Below are 8,524 nucleotides of genomic sequence, written 5' to 3'. Positions count from 1 at the left end.
ATCACAGTGCAGTCAGTAATACAGGCAACGCTGTCTTACTGCCAGTGGCTTGTTTCAAGACCAAGCTCTTCGTCTCGCTTGCTCCACAGCCTTTATTCCTTCAGCCGAATACAAAGCCTGCTCTGATCACGTGTTTCCCAGCCTATCCTGATGTGACATGAGTAATTTTATTTCAGTCTTGTACACTTGTTGAAGAGGTGCACAGAGGATGACGAAGGAAATGAACTTACAAGATAAAAGTAGTGATTATTTGCTGCCGTGGTCGTTAACATGTGAAAAACATGTCAATTCTGGGTCTTTCTGACGCTAAAGAGGAGCAACCCTGCCCACCAAAGAGCTCATTCGCTGCGAGCAGGGTTCGAACCTGCGCGGGAAGATCCCATTGGATTTCAAGTCCAACGCCTTAACCACTCGGCCATCGCAGCGGCGTGCTGAGGTGGTGGATATGTTTGTTATATCATTTACACATCAGAATTACACGCGAAGCGACGTGAAGCGTTTATCTGAGCTGTTTGGAGTCTGTCGCTTACGTGTCGCTTCTAAATTCTGTCCTTCTCATGACGTCACCTGCATTTAAATCAAACCATAGGACCAAAGTGGGTCAGCATGTGGGTAACCACCGTGCCCCAGCCCCACGGAGAGCGTCTTTACCCGTTTATGTTAATACAATAAAGCAAAGTCGTTACGTTGAAGTACCGCAGCGCCCCCGAAGTACTGTAGCGCCTGAAGTACTGTAGCACCCATGAAGTACTGTAGCGCCTGAAGTACTGTACCGCCCCTGAAGTACCAAAACCAACACGTCACTCAGACCGTTACAGTACTTTATTATTATAATATATCCGTTACAGTTTTTTATTATTACTATTATTATATATCGTTACAGTATTTTATTATTATTACTATATATCCGTTACAGTATTTCATTATTATTATTATTATTAAATATCCGTTACAGTATTTTATTATTATTATTATATATCCGTTACAGTATTTTATTATTATTATAATATATCCATTACAGTATTTTATTATTATTACTATATATCCGTTACAGTATTTTATTATTATTATTATTATTATTATTACTATATATCCGTTACAGTATTTTATTATTATTATTATTATTATTATTATTATATATCCGTTACAGTATTTTATCATAATTACTATATCTCCGTTACAGTATTTTAGTATTATTATTATTATTATTATTATATATCCGTTACAGTATTTCATTATTATTATTATCATTATTATATACCCGTTACAGTATTGTATTATTATTATTATTATTATTATTATATATCCGTTACAGTATTTTATTATTATTATTATCATTATTATTATATATCCGTTACAGTATTTCATTATTATTATTATCATCACTATTATTATTATATCTCCGTTACAGTATTTTATAACATGCTGATGCTGTCCTCTCACAGGAAGCACGCTACCTTTAAAGACACATGTTGTTGAGATATAACACCAGTGTATGTGTATGACTGTGTTACTATGTACTATTATTTTGTTTACGACTTTGTTTGTCCACAAGTGGGCGGTGTTGCGCTTGCATGCGTGGATTGATTACGTCACTGAGACGCTGTTCATTTTCTTCTTCTCCCAAAACGACCGAATAAACGAAGCCTCCATTTTTCCCTCCAGCAGAAGTTCGGTAGTCAGTACGATTCTTTATAACGGTGTAATAATCCACTTCATCTGCGCAGAGATAGACATAAAGTATTAGTCTAGTCTTCTAACAGGTTACGGGCCCAGATAACGTTGGATTATTTAGTAGTGTGATAAAAGAAGTACACGAAGTGTGATAACCTCGGATGGCGGGATGCGCGCAGGTTAGCACGGAGTAGCAAGTTAGCAAGTGTGAAGCTAGTTAGCATCGAGAGAGGCTATCGGGAAGCTAACGGAACGCTAAGCGAAGCTAACGCTACCTAGGGAGATGGAGCGAAAGAAGAGCAGGTGGCCCACATTCAACGGACAGGCCGATGAGTATGAACTGTGGGAAGAGCGAATGCTCTGTTGCATGCATGGTGTGGGGCTGAAAACCACCATCCTTCCCGAGCCCGCGGGACCTTTGACAGTGGAAGAGCAGGCCCTAGACGAGGAGCGGAACGCGGACGCCTACTGCGCATTGGCGCCTTTATTGGACAACACAAGCTTGGGACTGATCTTCAGAGAAACGAAGAACAAAGGTAGAGAGAGTCTACGGGTGTTGCGGGAACATTACATTGGTAAGGGCAGACCCCGGATTGTCACTCTGTATGTAACACTGACTGGGCTAAAGAAAGCTGATAATGAGACGATAACCGAATACATTATCCGAGCTGAACAAATCATTACGGCTCTAAAAGGGGCGGGAGAAGCACCGACTGAGGGACTAATGATGGCCATGGTGATGAGGGGGTTACCCGAGAGATATAAGCCATTCACTCTAATGGTGACACATGGCGACAGTGAGTTGACATTGGGACAATTTAAGGTCAAATTGAGAAACTTCGAGGCGGCTGAAGATGTAGCTAATGCTACAGCATCGGACGAGACGTCCGAGAGGGTGATGAAGGCCCACGCAGCGCCTCAGAAAAAGCCAGTGAAACGCTGGGAGGGAGATGATGAACAAACGGTGCGCTGGCAATGCGGTGACAAAGGCCATCGGAAATCGGACTGTTCACGCAGCGTGTGGTGCAGCTTCTGCCGGGTCAAGGGTCACAAAGCGTGCAAGAAGAAGGACCGCGCTGATGGAGCCAGGTGTGCACGCGAGCAAGGTGGCGGCGGCGGTGGTGGTCACGGAGCAGGTCGAGGTCAGGGACCGGGGAATGCTGCGGAAGAAGAGAACTACATCTTCAGAGTGCAGGCTGGTCCAGCTCAGCAGGACCAGGACGACGGCAAAAGTTCAAACCAGGATTGATTGTGGACTGTGGGGCTTCTTCCCACATAGTCAATGATAAGAAGAAGTTCAAGAGCTTTGACAGTTCGTTCGAGCCAGAGAAACACTGCATGGAGCTGGCGGACGGTAAGCGCACCTTTGGTGAGGTGCAGGGCAGGGGAGATGCTACGGTATGTCTGCTCGACAGTGAGGGGCGACGGTGTAGAGTGACACTGCGGAACGCACCATATATTCCATCGTACCCCCAAGAGCTCTTCTCTGTGAAGTCTGCGACAGCACACGGAGCCAGTGTGTTCTTCGAAGAGGGCAGAGATGCCCTGATGTCACCGGATGGTACCAGGTTTGACATTTTTGTACAGGGGAAAATGTACTATTTGCAAACTGAATGTGTTGTTGAAAAGTGCCATGTGAGCCATGATATAGAAACTTGGCATGAGATAATGGGCCACTGCAACTATGACGATATCATAAAGCTACAGGATATCACTGATGTTATGCATATAAAGGGTAAAGTGTGTAAACCTGACAAAGAGTGTGCAGTATGCATAGAAGGGAAGTTTACCCAAAACAGGAACAGGAAATCTATAGACAAAGCCAAGACACCACTGGAGTTGGTAAACACTGATTTAGCCGGTCCTGTGGCAAACGAGTCCATTAATGGTTTCAGGTACATGCAATCATTTACAGATGTGTGCACAGGGGCAGTGTGTGTTTATTTCTTAAAAACAAAGAGTGACACAGTGCAAGCGACCGAGAAATTCCTGGCAGATGTAGCTCCCTATGGGACAGTGAAATGCATAAGGTCAGATAATGGAACTGAGTTTACAGGCAAGGAGTTTCAAACCCTGTTGAGACGGAACAAAATAAGACATGAGACGTCCTGCCCATACTCTCCCCATCAAAATGGCGTTGCAGAGAGAGAAGGACGCACACTATTCGAGATGGCAAGGTGTATGCTAATAGATAGTGGTCTACCAAAGAGCCTCTGGCATTATGCTGTACAGGAGGCAGCCCACACCAGAAACAGATGCTTCAACAAGCACACAGGCACTACGCCATACACGGCAATGACAGGAAAAAAGTGCAACATGGCTAGAATGCAAAAGTTCGGGACAGAATGCTATGCTTACCAGCAGGACAAGGGAAAGTTAGATTCTAGATGTGAGAGGGGGCGTTTTGTAGGACACGACAAGAACAGCCCGGCCTACCTAGTCTACTACCCTGACCAAGAGAAAGTACAGAAACACAGACTAGTTAAGTTTGTACACAAGGCAACTAGTGAAAATGAGACTCAGACACCAGGTCTGCACCCAGAAGACTGGGTAAGAGAGAGAAAGTCTGTTGAGACAGCTGCAACTCAGCCTAGAGTACAGAAAAATGTACAGACTGACGGTACACAGTCAGCACCCGAGGATGATGACGAGGAGCACCCAAGGGTGACGTCACAAGCCTCAGCCAGTGGGAGGTACCCCCAAAGGGAACGCAACCCTCCGAGATACCTGATTGACTATAGTCAGGGCGACAGTGATGACAGCTCACTCACTACTATAGATGATGCATACAGGGCAGTGTGCGGTGTCCCTCTGACCTTTAAAGAGGCCATGGAATCGCCAGAATCAGAAAAGTGGTCCAGGACAATGGACGAGGAAATGGAGTCTCTAAGAGACAACAAAACATTCACCCTTACGAAATTGCCAGAGGGCAAGAAAACAGTGGGAGGAAGGTGGGTGTATTCGATAAAGACAGATATAGACGGACACGACAAGTACAAGGCTAGATTTGTAGCAAAGGGATATAGCCAGAGAGCTGGGGTGGATTATGGGGAGACATTTTCGCCAACAGCCAACCTAACAAGTGTTCGAGTGCTTCTACAGAAGGCGGCTCAATATGACTTGATTTTACACCAGATGGATGTAATGACGAAGCCCGCATCCAAGGTAAAACTGAAGACATTTGCTAAGGCAATGTTTGGTGTGTGAAATGTGAGTGGTATGGGTTATACCAAGTTTTTTTTGTTTTTTTTTTTGTTCTATGAATATGAAAAGGTATACAGTAAGCTCATGATTCATAAGTGGGAGTGTTGAGATATAACACCAGTGTATTTGTATGACTATGTGTTACTGTGTACTATTATTTTGTTTACGACTTTGTTTGTCCACAAGTGGGCGGTGTTGCGCTTGCATGCGTGGATTGATTACGTCACTGAGACGCTGTTCATTTTCTTCTTCTCCCAAAACGACCGAATAAACGAAGCCTGCATTTTTCCCTCCAGCAGAAGTTCGGTAGTCAGTACGATTCTTTATAACGGTTTAATAATCCACTTCATCTGCGCAGAGATAGACATAAAGTATTAGTCTAGTCTTCTAACACATGTCACCAGAAGATCACTTTCACTGGTGTCTTGACTTTTTTTCTTTTCAATTTCCCCCCCCTTTTCTCCCCAATTGTATCTGGCCAATTACGTCGCTCTTTTTGAGCCGTCCCGGTCGCTGTTCCACCCCCTCTCTTCCGATCCCGGGTGTATGGCGACAGAATAGTGCCAAAAAGCACCCGCGCGATAAAACGTGCATTCGGGCGTATTATATTATTTCACACACGTAGATATGAACTGCGAGCGCGCAAATTATCTCTGTGCGCGCGCACTCCGAGGAAACTGCTCCCCGAGCGAGGAAAAAAATGCTGCGAGCGAGGAGGAATCTGTGACCAGCGCGCCAAACAACCACTCGAAAATCACTCCGCTCTCTCCAAGTTAATTTCTGCTCGCGCGAAGTGAATTTCTGCTCTCTCGCCTGAAACGTTTGGCACAGTGGGGGAGGGAACCAGGGGTCGGTACTGGTTCTGCTGTGATTGGTCGTTTCTGAAGAGCGACATTTGATTGACAGCCCTCCTTTCAGAAAGCCCGGGAAAGTGAACTCCCAGTCCCTGAAGAAGACGCCATTACCACTTCGTTTTCGAACTCCGCTGCTGAGCAGGCATTTTTCTCAGGTAGGATAACCTGGATTGAATTCGACTATTTGCAATGAATGAAAATAGTGGCTTTAGTAGAGTTTCATAAAAATATGTTTCTGAGAAATATGTTGTGTAGTGTAGTTAACTTAATTACCAGCATTAGTCTGCGTGCATTCTATCTAGATGAAATTTTACACAAGCCACTGTTTCCGTTCATCACAAATGCCCGAATTCAGCCAAGGGTTTCTTACCTGAAGTAACCTCTGCCCAGACGCAGTTGTCTTCTTCGTTTCAGCAGACTTCCATGAGAAAAGGGCTGTCAATCAAATGTCGCTCTTCAGAAATGACCAATCACAGCAGAGCCAGTACCGACCCCTGGTTCCCTCCCCCACTGTGCCAAAAGTTTCAGGCGAGAGAGCAGAAATTCACTTCGCGCGAGCAGAAATCAACTTGGAGAGAGCGGGGTGATTTTCGAGTGGTTGTTTGGCGCGCTGGTCACAGATTCCTCCTCGCTCTAAACATTTTTTTCCTCTCTCGGGGAGCAGTTTCCTCTGAGTGCGCGCGCACAGAGATAATTTGCGCGCTCGCAGTTCATATCTACGTGTGTGAAATAATATAATACGCCCGAACGTTTTATCGCGCGAGTGCTTTTTGGCACTATTCTGTCGCCATAGAGGGGCGTCCCGACCGACTAGAGGAGGCGGTAGTGCAGCGACCAGGACAAATACCCACATCCGACTTCCCACCTGCAGACATGGCCAATTGTGTCTGTAGGGACGCCCGACCAAGCTGGAGCTAACACGGGGATTCGACCCGGCGATCCCATGTTGGTAGGTAATGGAATAGACCGCCAGATTTAGGATATCACATTGTCGTGTTGCTAAGGGACCACTCGAAGGCACACGTCTGTTAGCATACGCTTCTTTACTTAACAACCCACGTCACACTCCTTCTCCCCTCTTAAAGTCACTTACATCCTATCTTGTCCTCTAGCTCCCCCTACTGTCCTCCAACTGCATCAACTCAAGACATCACATATCCCCTTTGCAAAAGATAACTGTTAGGGTTTGTGGAAGACCCCAAGAGCACGACACCAAGCAGAGATAGAGTTCGCCGAAACTGGCGTACTTTATTAACAGTTCATACAAAGGCCCAACGGGACAACACGCACGGCAACGAAAGGAGTCCGGCGAGTCGCTTTGCGGGTAGTCACCAACAAACAGAGAAAATACGGGAAAACTCAAGGGTAATCCAAATTGCGGACGCGGCATTTCCTCCGCAGAGGAAATTGCAAATCCATGAGAAGGTGCTGTTGCGGATACATTTGTGTTGGAGCGGCCATATGCTAAGGTCCTGATGGACCCGCGGCGATCACTACACCAGGAAGGGAGAGGCCACCGCACCGCTTCGCATTCCTTCTAGCAAGTCGGGCATCTTGCCACCTACCGGGCAAAGGTAGAAGAATAGCTAGGCAGACTGTTAAAGCAGGGCATAATTTCACCAGTTAAGTATGCCCAGTGGGCAGCACCCATAGTCCCAGTGTTGAAGCCGGAAGGCTCGGTCAGGATATGCGGTGACTACAAACTAACAATAAACAGTGCCTCCTCACTAGAGCAATACCCGATTCCCCGTGTCGAAGACCTGTTCACTAAAGGGAGAGAAACAGTTTTCCAAGCTTGACTTAAGCCACGCCTACCAACAAATTGGATGATGAATCCAAAAAGTACTTAACAGTGAACACAAATAGACGCTTGTTCACTTGCAATAGGCTACCATTTGGAGTTTCGTCTGCACCAGCCATCGTTCAAAGAACGGTGTGGAGAGCCTGCTGCAGGGCCTGCCCCAGGTAACTGTATATTTGGACGACATTCTACTAACAGAGAGAGATGAAGCAGAACACCTGAGAACACTGGACGAAGTACTCCAACGACTGAGAGAAGCGGGCCTGTGACTCCCCAGTTGTAAGTGTGCATTCCTGCAAGACAAAGTTGAGTACCTAGGTCACAAGGTAGATGCTGAGGGCTTACTTCCAGTGGAGAGCAAGGTGAGAGCCATAGTGGAAGCCCCATCCCCAACTACAGTGACCAATCTGAAAGCATATGTAGGCTTGTTGAATTACGATAACAAATTCCTGCCTAACCTTGCGATATGCCTAGCCCCGTTATACAGTTTATATCAAAATTATTAGCCCCCAAGGAACTATGGAACATTTCCCTAAAATTCTGCCTAATGTTTGCATCATTCATAAAAGTTTACATAGTAAAACATTCATCAATGTCAGGCCCCTATTTGGTACATTTTGAAATGTAAAATAAATCTTCAGGTGTGCTTTCTACCAAATGTAGTGAAAACTGAGGTGGTCAAAATTATTAGCCCCAATGTGATTTTTTGCTTTCAAAACACACCTGACCAATCAATCAGCTTTCAAACTACACCTGATCAATCAATCAGCATTTAACTTTACTTAAGGGGGTCCAATGAACAGGGCTAGTGACACTTTAACACTTGATTGAGAGGGACTACTCTTAAATTCTTGGTAAGAAGTAATTTCATCATGCCAAAAAGTAAAGAAATCAGTGTGGAACTCAGAAAGAAGATAGTGGATGCTCATCTTAAGGGGGAAGGCTATACTGCCATTTCCAAACGTGTCACAGTATCTAGAACAGCTGTGGG

The 8,524-nt window shown here is 45.3% G+C and overlaps 1 non-coding gene across 1 annotated transcript; it reads right to left on the bottom strand.

The window, feature by feature from the left end:
• Positions 1-343: 343 nt before the first annotated feature.
• trnas-uga (transfer RNA serine (anticodon UGA)) lies at positions 344-425 on the bottom strand. Its single transcript has one exon. It is a non-coding gene; the product is annotated as a tRNA-Ser (tRNA).
• Positions 426-8,524: the final 8,099 nt, after the last annotated feature.

Source organism: Lampris incognitus, chromosome 20, assembly GCF_029633865.1.
Source record: "Lampris incognitus isolate fLamInc1 chromosome 20, fLamInc1.hap2, whole genome shotgun sequence".
In the NCBI taxonomy this organism is placed as follows: domain Eukaryota; kingdom Metazoa; phylum Chordata; class Actinopteri; order Lampriformes; family Lampridae; genus Lampris; species Lampris incognitus.
The sequence above is the reverse complement of the archived record's forward strand: the minus strand, read 5'-3'. Positions and strand labels throughout refer to the sequence as shown.